This window comes from Cebus imitator, unplaced genomic scaffold (assembly GCF_001604975.1).
Source record: "Cebus imitator isolate Cc_AM_T3 unplaced genomic scaffold, Cebus_imitator-1.0 Scaffold216, whole genome shotgun sequence".
Lineage (NCBI taxonomy): Eukaryota > Metazoa > Chordata > Mammalia > Primates > Cebidae > Cebus > Cebus imitator.
In genome coordinates this window covers 1,625,513-1,640,017 of record NW_016107531.1, presented here as the reverse complement: position 1 = coordinate 1,640,017, position 14,505 = coordinate 1,625,513, and the positions used below count along the sequence as shown (strand labels likewise).

The window sequence follows — 14,505 nt, the reverse complement described above, 5'->3', positions numbered from 1 at the left end:
CTCCCCCCATTAGTTTTTTGCCAGTTTGGCAGTTCTTAATGGACAGTAATAAGTTTGTTTACTTTTGCTCTCTTGATATTTATTCAACTAATTGCATCTCAAGAGAAATAACTCCCCCCCACACCCCCAGCGTTCCAGCCACCTTAGAACTGGAGAAGAACTCAACTCCAATCAAAGTGATGCTCCTCACTTTTTTCCTGTGTCCAACAAAGAAAAGCAAATCCAACTGTTTTCCTTGGCTTCAGAATTAAAATAAAAACGATTCTTGAAATTGCTTTTCCACATTGTATTGTGAGGAGTTTCCATCACGCATGGGTTTTCCCTCCCCACAAGTGAGGCTGGTGTGACTGTGCCACGTGACAGCCTTTGCACACTGGGAGGCTGCCTCTCTGGGGCCTGGGTCCCACCCAGTCTCTGGTGGGCTGCCTCTGAGTGTCCCTGCTTGGCTTGATGTGGTAGGGCCACACACCATGTGTCCACATCCCTCTCACCACTGTGGTGCTACAGCCCAGGCAAGGAGCCGCTTTGTGGGAAGAGTTGTCATTTTCATAAGATAGAGCTGTGTGCTCTGCCCTGTAGCAGAAGCCGCCGACCTGGAATACTCTTTTGAGTTCACCACAAAGGTTAGGAATGAGAAAAGTTCAAGTAATAAAAATAATAACAACAACTAACTGTCACTATGGCTTAAGCATTTTATATACATTGTCTCACTTAATCCTCCCAGCAGCCCTCGGAAGGCAGCCCGTTATTTCAGGGCCACCATTCATGGTGGCCCCAGTCGTGCACTGTGCAATTCTAAGGGGCACAGCTCACATTCGTAGCCTTTATATTTTTTATATTTATATTGCAGCAATTTTCTAATGCCCACAAAGATGCTTTTAGGCTAACAGCAAAGCCGACATTTATCCCTATTTGCAGGTAAGGAAAACATTGAGATTTGACGATTGTGAATTATTTGCCCAAATCATAAATTACTAAGTAGTAGAGCTACTAACAGACCCCAAAATAACCCCCAAAGATACTATACTGTGAATAAAGAGAAACCAAAGTGCCAAAGTGACAGGAAACCCAAAAGAGATTGTTCTCTGACCCTCTAGGCAGCAGGGCCACAGGAGTGCTTTTGCAGTCCTTGGCCCTGCAAATTCCAGGGAAGCCTCCAAATTAAATCTGGATCTCAGTCCAGGTTGTAGTCCAGCCTGGGGGACTTATAGAACCACCCCTCACCACCTGCCATCTGGGCAGCACTGCCTATTGGTCTGTGATCATAGATGAAGGCCAATTATGGGTGCACGCCAGAAGAGGTATCCCAACACTGCAGGAGGCCAGAGAAGAGGGCTTCTGCCAAGGCAGTCAGGGAATCTGGAACTGCCAGCTGGCCCCTGACGTCAGGGTTCTGGGAAGCTAGAAGCCTGAGCTGTGCTTGAGCGAGTCTGGTGGACCTGAGCATGAATCAGGTTTGTGAAACTAACATCATGACAGAAGACAGATGAAAACATCAACATTGGCCAGCAGGTGTTCCTACTAAAGCTGTTGAAATGTGTGGTGTACTGGTAGGGAATTATCCAAAGCAATTGGTAATCCAGAATGTGGGCGGGATCCAGATGAAGGAAAAGGCCCAGCTGATCCCATGACCAGTAGTATTAATAATAATGGTAGTCATTTGTTTGTTGTGAAATTGGGTGCCCAGCTGTACTCTATCTCATTGGCTTATAGCCTTATGAGTAGGGGACCATACATCCTGGTTAGCCCCAATTCAGGTCTGTTGTCTTATGTAATTATTATTATTATTTTGAGACGGAGTTTCGCTCTTGTTGCCCAGGCTGGAGTGCAGTGGTGTGATCTCGGCGCACTGCAACCTCCACCTCCCAGATTAAAGCAATTCTTCTGTCTCAACCTCCCGAGTAGCTGGAATTACAGGTGCCTATAATCCCAGGCACCACACCCAGCTAATTTTTGTATTTTTAGTAGAGACAGGATTTCACCATGTTGGCGAGGCTGGTCATGGTCTTACGTAATTATTAATAGCACCCCCTTTTCACTCTCAATATTGTCCTGATGGAGCAACAAACTATATGGTCTGCTTATGTAGGAAAAAGGTATAGTATCTGCATTTGGCAGTAGAGGAAACCCAAGTCCAGAAAGGTTAGGTTACTTGTTCAAGATCACTTGGAAGTAAATGTTACTACTGGGATTTAGTTGTCAACTGCTAGGTCCAAACCCTAACTTGAATCAAGATTGGCTCTTCAACCAGTATGAATAAAAGTGCTTGTTTGTTTAATGGCTGAGATGCAGCTTACATCTTACTCTGTGTTGACTGAATAAGTAGAAATAGCTTTCAGGTTAGCACAAGAGTGTGTTTTGTTGGATGTTGGAAAGAGCTGCTTGATCATGTAAGTGGTAGGACCCCAAAATGGGCGTCTGAGATGAGCGGTGACACCCTCACCTTAGAGAACCTGGAGAAAGGACTGTGCATCGTTTATCCCTAATGATTCGCCATCAGCCAGGAGGCCAGGGAGGGCATATCCAGATTTCAAACTGCCCTCCCCTTTCAGATGAGGATGCTGTGAATTATTCCCCATCAGAAGGCACTCAGAGAGTCTGGAGCCAGTTCCCAAACCCTTCTAGTTCAACTCTCATAAGACCATTGAATGAATCATTTGTCCATCCATCCAGCCCTCTATCACCCACCCATTTAGCCTTCCCTTCCAGCCAGCCATTGTGCATTGCTACTGCCTGGCCATGAGTGATGGGAACACAGCCATGAGCCAGAGAAGCAGGGTAAGACATTTTCCTGGAGGAGTGGCATTGGGGGCTTCAATATGCCTGATGCTTTGGGCTCTTGTGCTTCTGCCATTGGTGAGTTGTTGGCTCCAGGAAGAGTTCATGGAGGAGGCGGGTTGTGGTCACATCATGAGATCATAGGGTGGGGTAGGGGGTGGGATGTGGCTAGGGAGTAGGGAACTAGTTGCCTTTGCCAGGGGGACAAGGACACTGCTGTTACTTTTTCATAGTGCATTATTTGGGAACCATTTTGAGATTCCCCCAAAGTCTGTGCACTGAGCCCTCTGTGCCAGGAGCCTCGGCCAACAGAGCAGAGGCGGGGAAGAGTCTGCAGAAGCCATTTCAGAGTCGGGCTTCTGAGTTGGCTGCTGCATTTCCGGCAGCGCCTAGTGTGCTCTGGAGCCCTACAACGGGGAAAGCCTTAGACAAGAAGAAGTTGTCAAGGGCTGGGTGGACAGCACTGCCACAGGGTGGCTTTCTTGGGAAATCCAGGCTTTCCCTGGAGCTGCTTTTCTGGGCCAGGCTGAGAAGTTGGCACCAGGACCATCTTGGCTGTTTGGATGGACTTGTTCCTCTAACACTGGGACAACCACTTTTTGTGCCTGCCTCACTGATCCCGGTAACTGTTTGAGGTAGGGGCTATAACTATTCCCATTTCACAGATGAGCAAACAAAGGTAAGAGATTAAGTCACTTGCTCAGGGGTACAGGGCTACCAAGTGGTACAGCTGGGCTCAGAACCTGATTTGTCTACTCCAGGGCTAGGTTTCTTACCCACACAATCCTAATTGTCCTCGCTGCCTTTGGGTGCTCTCCCCCTGAAGTCTACCCTGCATGAAGCACCAGGGCTGTCTGTCTGAAACTCAAAGCTGATCATGTCAGTGTCTGCTTAAAAACAGACCCTGTATTGTCATGCCTTCTTGCCTTTGCACGTGCTGTGCTTCCTGCCTTGATTGCCTTCCCTGACTGTCTTGGCTGATGCCTGCCTGTCTTCCTAAGTTGACCTCGTCCACGAAGCCGTCCATTCAGTGAAGTCCTCTCTTCCTCCTTCAGTCCACAAGTGCAGCTGTGGCTGCTTCCAGCCCAACACGCAGCACTCAAATTGCACTCATCTGGTTATCTGCCTCCTGACTATAGCTTCTTTAAAAAAGCAGGGTCAGGGCAGATTCCTCCTCTGAATACCCAGTATCCAGGATGGCACCTGGGTTAGTAAATAGGAATTCAAGAACTTCATTTATACCATGTATTTCCCAATACTTTCTCCTCTTCTAGCCACTGTGCCAGGGGCTGGAGATAGAACAGGAACAAGGTGGGTGAGGTCCTTGCCCTCAAGAGGTCCACAGTAGTAGGTGAGACAGAGACTAGGCATTTGTAATGCAGAGAGATCTGTGCCCAGATGGGGAAACTTGGGGGGCTGTGGGGCACCTGATCTAGCCCCAGAGAAGCCCTTGGCTGGGCAACAGAGAGGGGAATGGCGTGGCACCCTGGGGTAGAAAAGCTTGCTTGCTTGAGAGCCTGGGTCTGAGGCTCACTTCATTGTTTCATTCATTCCATACGTATCTTTCCTGCCTGGCCCTGAGTGGGTATTAGAGATTCAGCAGTAACTGAGACAGACACAATCGTTCCCTCCTGGAGGTTGGAGTGGGACCACCTCATGCAGGACCTTAGGCATTCTTGGAGCTGGGCAGGTCCTCAGGCATCTCTTGAAGATAAGAACAGAGTCCATTCTGGGCTTCTCCTTGGTGGTCTTGAGCCTGCCTGTCTGGAGGACTAGGCAGCAGGGAATTGCTGGGGCTCCTGGCCCCAGACAGGCTGATTTCAGCAGAGAATGGACTGACACAATAGCTCAGCTGTGAGAGGCCTGGCTCCCCACACTCAACTTTTTATTTTTATTTATTTATTTTTTGAGATGGAGTCTTGCTGTGTCACCAGGCTGGAGTGCAGTGGTGTGATCTCAGCTCACTGCAACCTCTGCCTCACCAGTTCAAGCAATTCTCCTGCCACACCCAACATTTTAACATTCCTGTGATCAAAATGTGGCTCACGATTGATGTGTACGTGTAATAGGCCATCGTAATGTTTCAACCCTCAGTACTGTTATGAACTCAGTCATATGGCTTATAGTCCATGTGAAAGAACACAGTTTTGTCATAGAAACTACCCCCAGAATGAGGCTTCTGAGGTAACCGATGTATCACCACAAACTCCAAACTGCCTGTGGCTGAATAACTCTTCTATTTGGGGTGTTTTGTATAAATTCACAAAAAAGAAATGCTATTCAATGAATTGATTCTTTCTTGAGATCTCCAGAGTGTGGTTGTCCAGGATGGCAGCAGGCTGGGGTAGAACGAGCACAGGTCTGGGTTTCGACTTTTGCTTTTTGGTCCATGAGTAGAGAGAACCTGGGGGAGGTGCTGAACCCCAACCCTCAGTTTCCACTTCTGTAAGATGGGGACAGCACCACCCACCTTGAGGACCCTCTTAGCTCCTCAGGCCACCTCTTTACAACTTTCACACAGTTGTGTGTTTGCATGATTATTTACTATCTGCCCAGTCCTGCTGGGCTCTGGGCTCTAAAGCAGAGCCCTTCCCCCATCTGCCTGCTGTCAGTTGAGACCATTCCAGATTAAATGGGCTGTGATTCAGAGAGGCCAGATGCTGAATGTACCTGCCTTGGCAGGGCTGCTGTCTGTTATGTTTGTTCTATTGTAGCTACCTGTTGCCATCTCCCTGATGTTTTCTCAGGAATTGCTCAATTGTGGCTCAGTGTGGGTGAGGAGGACCTGAGCTCTGATTCTTCAGTCCTAAAGGAGCCTCCAAGTAGGGATGTAGAAAGCGCAATAGTATCTCGGTCACATGGACCAATGTTTCCCTGGGGCTTTGCCCCCACTGGGCTGGGGCCAGAGTTCCCTGGTGTTGATCAGGGAACAGTATCGCAGAGCACCCAGGCATGTGGAACAAGTCAGCCAACCTGGTTTGGAAGCTTAGTTCCTCTTCTCACTGACCATATTACCACAGATGCCCTCACAACTGTGCTGAGGCTCATCTCTAAGGGTAACAGTAATGTGTGTTTTGCCTCAGAGGTAAGCGTCCATGAAGAGCAAGGGAGGCACTAAAGTCGAGTAAGCACATGGTTTTCAGAGGGGTTGGTGCAGCATTCAGTGGGATAGCAACCAAAGCAGATGTGGCTACTGAGGACGCTGGGCAGGGACCCAGTGACAGTCGGGATAAGAGAAGTTGAGACATCTTGAACAAGGCACTGAAGTGAGAGGAAGGCAGGGGCTTTGGAGCTAGAGAGAGCTGGATTCTGGTCCCACATAATCACGAAACTGTGACCTTGGGAAAGTTAACCTCTCGAGCCTTAGTTTTCCCATCTGTAAAATGGGATGCTAAAACTAGAACCTACCTTCCAGGGTTGTGGTGAGGATGAAATGACATAATGTATATGCCTTAGCCCAGTGGGTACTTCCTAAATCGCTGGGGGATGGAGGGCCAGGTGGCGGAACAGCTTATTTGCTTTGCCTGTGAGCTTCAGCAGTGACATGCAGTCCCTTCCTGGACCATGTGCGTTACACATTTTTGTCTGTTTCACCCAGACTGCCTCACTAGTAGTAAGTAGTCCCATTTTCTTTTAGTCAGGCTCATGAAGTCACTTAGAGCCTCTGCTCGGCCTGAGCTGCTTGGAGAAGTCAGTGAGCCACCATGGTTCCAGGCTGAAGCAGGGAAACCTGTGGCTTCAGCAGGCCCAGAGGCCTTGTGCTAGAGAAGCAAATACTTGATATCACCTTTTCAAAATGCTTCCAATAGCACAGGGTGCCCACTGGACCCTCTAGGGGCCACAGGCCAGAAGCTGTCCTGGGCTAAGATGTATCAGTGTTGTCTGGTGTAAGATCCACTAGACATGGCCACCATAGTGCCAGACTTGGTGATGGCCATTCTTTGCCTCTTCTTCTGCAACTCCGGGGCAACCCTGACTATGGATTTTCCTGATTTTGGGAGCTTCCCACAGCACTAAGGTGGCTCCATTTTCTTATCCACTATGGTTCTGGTGGGGAGATCAATAGGCAGACAGGCAGTGCCCATGTGGGAAGCAGGATACCCTTCCTCCTGTAAGGCTGGTTTTGGATCTTTTTGTTAATATGGCTGCACTTTTCTTAGTATGAACTTCTAGGATGCAGGCATGCTGCAGGTGGCCCCAAACCCCAGACATCAAGCCACCCTCTCCTCAGGCTCCTGGAAAGCCCCCCAGTGTGGGCAGTGGTAGTAGCCACAGTATTGTCTCTGTTTTATGGGATTTTCTGAAAACCCTAGCAGGATATGTCCAGAACAGGGAAAGAATTGGGGTCTCTGCTCTTCCTTTCCCTCTGTGCCAATCCTGATTGTTGTGGTTTGTAACAATCAGTGACCAAGGTTTGCTGAGGGTTTGCTGTGCACCAGGCACCAAGTCAGCCGCTTCCTAGGCATGGGTGCCTGGCTTTCTCCTAGAAAGCAGTGAGGTGTGGTTCAGGGTGGCTCTGGAGCGACACCACTGGGTTTGAGTCCTGGTCCTGGCACTTACTAGCCATGTAGCCATGGGCACATTACTTAACCTCTAACTCAGTTTCCTCACCTGCGAAACGGGGATGAATAATAACGCCTGTGCTATAGGGTGGTCGTGAGGACTCTACAAGTTGAGTCTGGCACAGAGTAAGTATAATATAAGTGTTAGCTGTTACTCTCTCTGCGTTGTTACCACCTAGGCACTGTTATCCCATTTTCCAGATAAGAAAACTGAGGTTTGGAAAGGCTAAGTGTGCTGCCAGAGCCATTGGCTAGTAGGTAGAGGAGCTAGGATTTGAAGCCAGCTTATGAGCACTGCCCTGCTCTGCCTCCATTGGGAAAAATATATGTGGGGAGCATTTGGCTGGCTTTGGAAGAGGCATTCTCAACTTTCCTCAGAGCCTGGGGTGAAAGGAGATCCTTTTCTAAGTAACTGAACTGGCCTCTGGGAGCTCTCATAATCCCACAGCAGAGGCAAGAGCTGACCCATGACACACATATCACAGAAGGAGAAGGGAAGGATCACTGAAGAATTTCTGTTGGGAAATGTTATCCAATATTGAGCGCTTTCAAGGGACTTGGTATGTAGAGACCCTGCTGTCCATCTGCAGGGGTACCAGGGAAGCCGCATCCTCCCTATAACTTGGCCACATCCACTCAGTTGGAGACCCGCGGTACCATCCAGTGCAGCAGCCCCTGGGTGGTGCGTCCCTTCCCGTGCTGGGTGCCTCCACTCTGCTCACTAGCAGGAGGGTGTGAGCAGAGGCAGCCCAGCTCCAGGAACTCTCTGAGCAGAGGCTCCCTGCACCTCAACACAGAGCTTGCCTCTGCCTCACATGGGCCCTGGCCTGAGGGCATGGGAATCCAAAGCTCGAAAGTGGCTTCCCAAGCCCTAGAGCCACCCCTGCTTTCTGCAGCTCTTCAGTCCGCTGCCCTCTAAGTACACACCTACACACACACACACTCCCAGCTGCCCTGCCGTGTCGGGAGCCGCCGGCCAGCACCCCGAAGGCTCTTTGTCCAAAGGAGTAGAGTGAGGCTTTCTCATGAAGTCCTCAAGATGCCAGCCCAAGATCCTGTGCCCCCAAACACCACCAAGCATCCACAGGTTCTTCCCTGGACATGCCTTGTTTGGCTCCAAATGATAGCAGGGAGTGACCCTCTGAGATCTAGCTGCACACGACCCCAGCTGGAGGGGCAGGGTTCTGGAAGCCCTAGCCACAGGGCCAGCGGCTGCCTCTTGCCCTGCCTCTCCCGGCCGCAGAGCTGGCCCCTTACCTCTTCCCTCCTGCTTGGCTCCGGGGCTGCTCCTCACATGCTTCACCTTGGCCGTCAGCGGGGCAGCCTGTCCATGGCTCTCTGGAGGGGGTCCTGAGTTGCAGGCCGGTGGCTGCCAAGCAGCCCTGCCTCACTGAGCTCCACTGACTCTGCCACCACAGAGGGCTCCGGCAGGATCTGGGGCCAGGGCTGGCCAGGGGTCCTGTGGGGCTGCTCACAACCTGCTTTCCCTCACAGTGGGTTTAGCCACTGCCTCAGTGCCATGCTGTGCAGGTCCGGGGCTTGGGATCCATCCTCAGGCCATCCGCAGCAGCCTCATTTGAACTCCCAACTCCTTTGTGGAGCCTTTACATGCCGCCAGAGGAAACTGTGAGCACAGCCTGACCCTGGTTGGCTGCAGGCGCTTCTCTCCACCCACCAGTGCAAGAGGATCCCCCAGGCCTCAGAAAGGCTCTGGGCCTCCCCTCAGCCCCAGACAGAGGCGGGCCGCCTGGTGATGTCACACCAGCTCCGGCCCCAGCTGGCCTGGCCCCTCCCGCCCAACCCGCTTTGGCGGCCTCGGCAGGCCCCCTCCTTCCTTGGCACAGGCAGCCTGGCCAGCTCTGCTCCCTGGCCCCCCTTCTCCCCAAAGCTCAGGCAGCTCCCGCGTGCTGCGAGGCGGAGCGCTTCCCCTTTGACTCAGGGAATGGGTTTAGATCTGCTCCAGCTGTGCATGCAGCCGCGTGTGAGCAGCAGGCAGCGGTCCTCCCCCTGGATGCCTTGTTGGGCACTGCCCCACTGAGCCCCAGGCTGGTGGGCAGGGCAGCACAGCCCAGAGCGCCTCTCCTCATCAGCCGCCCTTCATAGAGGCCTCATTCTCATCTCTAAACCCTGGGGAAGGGAGCTCAGGGCTGTCCACACAGAAGCTGTGGCGTCAGAGCTGCAGAAAATTAGCAGGAGGCAGTGGCTTAGGACGGTGGAAATAACACAGGCTGAGGGTGGAGGCAGCATTGGAGGAAAGCTCTGTCACTTCCCACCTGAGTGGATTGATTAATTCACTTCAGCTCTCTGGGCATCCCTTCCATGCATCAGTAAATGAGCTAATTAATACTAGTAATCTACCTGCATCAGCTGCTGGGAGGACTCTGAGGTCACGTGGGAAGGAGCTTGGCATAGTGTCAAGGACACCTCGTTGAACTGAACTTAGGACTCTAGAAATGGGTGGATCAAGTGTCTCCTGCTCCCAGAACCTCTGCTGCGTGATCCTGTTTAGCCTCAGTGTTTTCATCAAAATGTGACCTCCTATTGGGCTCTTTGAGGAACAAAAAGTGGAACTCCATCAGAGTCCTCAGCATGGAGCCAGCCACATAGGTGGAGCTCTGTGAATGTTGATAGAGTAAGAAAGGAGAGGATGGTACTGGACCCCACAACGCAAGCATCCTACAGACGCACTGGCATTGGCAGTCTGGGAGAAGGCACAGTCAGTGCCGGGAGGACAAGCCTGCTGCCAGGCACCCTGCGGGGATACAGAGAGTAGGAGGATGGCAGGCACCAGGAAGGGAGCCCCAGGGCACAAGTTTGCCCCTCTGCTTAGACAAGAACATGTGAAATATTGGTGGTGATGACTCTTTCCTTTAAAAAAAAAAAGTTTTAGTGATGGTGGTGATGATGTTTGGGTAAAAATTGGGAGAAAAACTTTAATGGGACTCTCCCTGCCCCTAGGCATCCTCCCTACCACTAGGCACCCCTCCCAACCCTGTGGCAGATTTGTCTTTTAAAGATGACCCAAGCAATCTCTCCCAGTCCCCAAGGAGACTTGGACACTTCACCCATGGAGCAGTGAGGTCCCTGCTCCTCGCCTTGAACCTGAGAGGGTTTGTGATTTGCTTGTGACCAGAGGAATGTGGTGGAAGTGGCACCACCTGACTTCTGAGGCTGTGTGAAGAATGGCAGCGCAGTCTCTGCCTTGTTCACTCTTATTTCGAAGCCCTGAGCCAAGCTGGAACCTAAGAAGTCTAGAAGCCACACACAGTTTAGGTCCCAGCTGACAGCAGCGTCAACTGCAAACACGTGAGCAAGGAAAGATGCCTGTACATGAATCCAGCCCCTAGCCATAGAGTCATCCCACATGCTGCATCACTGTCAGCCGTAGAGTCTTCCTGTTGAGGCCCCACACACTAGAGAGCAGATTCTGCTATTCCATCTCCAAATTCCTGACCCACATACCTGGTGCTGTCAGGTGGCTGTTTTGGTGGTGATTTGTTACACAGCATTAGTAACTGGGACAGACTCAGGCAAGAACAGTTGGAGGGAGTCCTTTAGAGGAGTTGAGAGAAGTGCATTTTGGCTGAGGACAGAAGATGAGATCTTGTTAGAGAGGTTGGACTTTCTCCCGAAGACAGTAAGGAGCCACTGAAAAGTTTTGAGCAAGTCAGTTTTGAGACTTGGTTTTATTTTTTAAATAAAAATAAAGTATTTTATTGAGTAGAGACTGGATTAATGTGAGCTACAGACAGAGTGTCCCAGGACTTTCCCACCCTCTGGGAACAAGTCCAGCACAAGCCCCTTGGTTACTAAAAGAAGGTTGTTTTCATGATTCAAAGTTCTTAGGATCCCCTCAGTGGAGGAAGAGCACCAGGGTGCCTTGCCCTGTTTGTCTTTGCACACCTCCTGCCCCACTGGTGGCACTGGGCACTGGGGAGCTCAGGAGTCAGATTATTTTTCTGCCATTTGGTTGCTCTGAGCCTCACTTTCCTCATCTGTAAAATGGGAATGATATGAGTATCTCCCTCACAGAGCTGTGGGCTGTTATGAAAACGAAGTAAGATGTGATATGTTAACTGTAACACACACTGCCTAGTACAAGGCCCAACAAAAAGCTCTTGTAGTTTCCGTTGCTTCCTTCATTGGCTTGTGAGTACCCTGAGGCAGGGGTGCGTGCGGGCTCTCCTTTTGCATAGCCTAGTGCAGAGGAGTGAATAAATGAACTGGCTGGAGAAGGATGAAGAGCCATGGCTCAAAGTCTTAAGGGACCTGGGCTCAAATCCCAACTCTCTCACTAATCTTGAGCAACTTTCTTATTTTCCCTGAAACTTTGTTTCCTCGTTTGTATAAAGGGGATACTACTACTCCTGGGGTTACTGTGAGGGTTGAGTAAGATGATGGGCCTTGATGGGCCTGAAGCATTCAGCCCAGTCAGTTCCTGGCCGCAGCATTTAGCACTTGCGCAGGAACTTGCTGCTGTTGCTGTTTCTCCTGCCCTCAGACTTCTCCCCAATCCCACCCTGATCCTCTCCAGCACGCTTCTAACTCAGTGACTCCTGGATCACAGTGTCCCCTTGACCTCCTTGAGGAGCACCATTCCCACATTCCCACTTGCCTATCAGACAGAAGCACCATGTGACTAAAGCATTTGAGGAGAAGTGAACCTTCCTTTTCCTTTTAATAGTTCTTATCAGGATGAAAAATGTGTGACATTTACATGGTGGTAGAATACAAAGAATCTTCATGTAAATCCTACAATTTGTAAGAATGGTTTCATGTCTTACCACCTTCCTGACAATTATAAGTTTTTTTCTGTTGGAAACAGTGGGATTAGTTCTACTGGGAGACTGCATATATATGAGGGCTGGTGGGTCAGGGGATGCAGGTATAATGTGTTCTAGAGGGGTGCACTTGGGAGGGGGCAGTTTTGCTGTATCTTGCATTCTCAGAGTCCCACCAGCATTTGAAGCTTCACACATCCCAAACTGACTCTCTCCTGTACCCCACCCCACCCTTACCCCCAACTCCCTGCTACCTTCAGTACTTTTTAAATGTCTTTCCATTGTCTTCTGGCCAACATTATTTCTGATGAGAAGTCAACTGCCTTCCTTAATGTTTTTCCTGTAAGCATAATGGATCTTTTATTTTCTGGCTTCTTTTATGATTTTCTCATTATCTTTGATTTTTTAGCAGTTTGACCATGATACGACCAGGTGTGGTTTTCTTTTCATTTATTCTGTGTGGGTTCACTGAACTTCTTGGACCTGTATGCTTTTCACTAAATTTGGGTATGTGGGGAGAATTATTAGCCATTATTTCTTTGAATATTTTTTATGTTCAATTATGTCTCCTGTCTCCTTCAAGAGCTCCATTCTCACACCTGTTCTTCCACAGGTTGCTGAAGCTTCATTTGTTTATTTTTCATTTCTTGTCTCATGCTTCCGTTTGAGTCACTTATTTCTGTCTTCACATTTGCTAACCTTTTTTTCTACAGCATCTAATCTGCTGTTAATTTCATCTAAATTATTTTATGTCAAATCCTATAATTTTTGATTCTAGAATTTTCACTTGGTTTATTTTTATAGTTTCCATTTCTCTTCTGGGATTCCATATCCACTGATTCATTCTATCTTTCATATTCTGAAAATCCTGTGCATATTTATAATAGCCATTTTAAAATCCCTGCCTACTAATTCCAACATCTGGGTAGGTCATTAGTGAGTCTGATTTTACTGTTTTTTTTTCTTGATTATGGGTCATATTGTCCTGCTTCTTCATATGTCTATAATTTTTTATTGTATACTGGACATTGTGGATAATACATTAAAGATACTCTGTATTTTCTTGCCTTTTTGTAAAGAATGTTGTCTTGTTCTAGCAGGCAGCTACATTGCTTGATGTTATTGGGGCATGGTTTTTATACTTTGTTTTTATAGGTTTATGTTGGTTCTGCCCATAGTCCTAGGGCATGACTCTTAGTCCTGGGCTTACTTGTAAAGCATGACCTTTCTGGGATTAAGTCAAATGCCTTAAGTATTTGCTAAGCTGCTTTGACTTGACAGGACTTGAACCCCAAACTCCAGCCTCCAGGCAGTTGCAGAGACCTCTTCCTCTCTGCTGCTGCCTTCAGTTGTGCTCCTTAAAGTCTCTCTATGTGTATACAGTTTAAGAGTTAGCTAAGGATTTGAGGGGAATTGGTGTAGTAATTTTGGGGCTTCGCTTTCTGTAGTTCTGTCTTTTCGGCATTTCTTCACTCAGTTTCCACCCTGAAAGTCCAACCTCTTTCTCATCTTCCCAGACAGTAAGACTGCTGCTTTCTGTTTCGGATTCATTCTTCTGTGTGTCACCATGAACTGGGAAATGCTCCAGTGTGCTTTCCTTCTTTCAAGGACCATGTCTCCTCCACTTTCTCTGCTTTTGATTCTTCTCCAGGGCTTTCAAACAGATCTCTTTCTTTTTTTTTTTTTTTTTTTTTGGTCCTGTGTTTTTTTTTTTTTTTGACCAGAGCAGTTGTTCAAAACAGTCTACTCCTCTGTTTGAGGAACTGGAACCGCATATCTCAATTGAATTTGTTTCATCATCCAAACCTTCTGTACCCTCCTGCTGTTTTAAGCCATAAGCCTAGTTGGTTGATGGTTCTTAATCCAGTTGTCTGTCCTCCCTGCTTCTGATAATAGTATGTTGGGAAATTTCAACCCCAAGATCATAGGTTGGTTCATCTCAGTGTACCGCCTGAGCACTAGAAGACGAAAGAGATGCACTGTCCTCACAAGCCTTGTTAGAGCACCTTACGTAGCTGCTTGTGATGTGCTAGACATTGAGCTCAGCACTTTGTAGATATCATTTCATTTTAAAACCCAATAAGTGAAGTATTACTGTTCCTTTTTACTAACAAAAAGATTGAGACTTAGCACAATGAGGTTCCTTGTACCAGGCCACACAGCTAGGAAATAATGGGATTGGGATTAAAACTTGCATCAAAGCTAGGAGGAATACAGTTGCCCTGGAAAAAAAATTGCCCATCTTTAATATCAGCATGCTGCTTCTTGTTTTCAGGTCTCTGACCCATCAAGATGCTTCTCACTGTCAGTGGTCTGTCATAGTCTAATTGGCAGCACTTTTTCTTTCCTACTAGAATGTGATGCATCTTACAGTTGATGACTCG

General features: G+C 48.7%; 2 protein-coding genes across 11 annotated transcripts in view; one reads left to right on the top strand and one right to left on the bottom strand.

The window, feature by feature from the left end:
- The window catches only part of ANGPTL2 (angiopoietin like 2), a 35,282-nt gene extending 26,194 nt beyond the window's left edge, over positions 1-9,088 (bottom strand). The window contains exon 1 of the mRNA XM_017549122.2: positions 8,598-9,088. The gene's annotated coding sequence lies outside the window, so the exon portion shown is untranslated. The remainder of the gene's footprint in view (positions 1-8,597) is intronic.
- The window catches only part of RALGPS1 (Ral GEF with PH domain and SH3 binding motif 1), a 379,879-nt gene that overhangs the window by 258,377 nt on the left and 106,997 nt on the right, over positions 1-14,505 (top strand). The window lies entirely within an intron of this gene.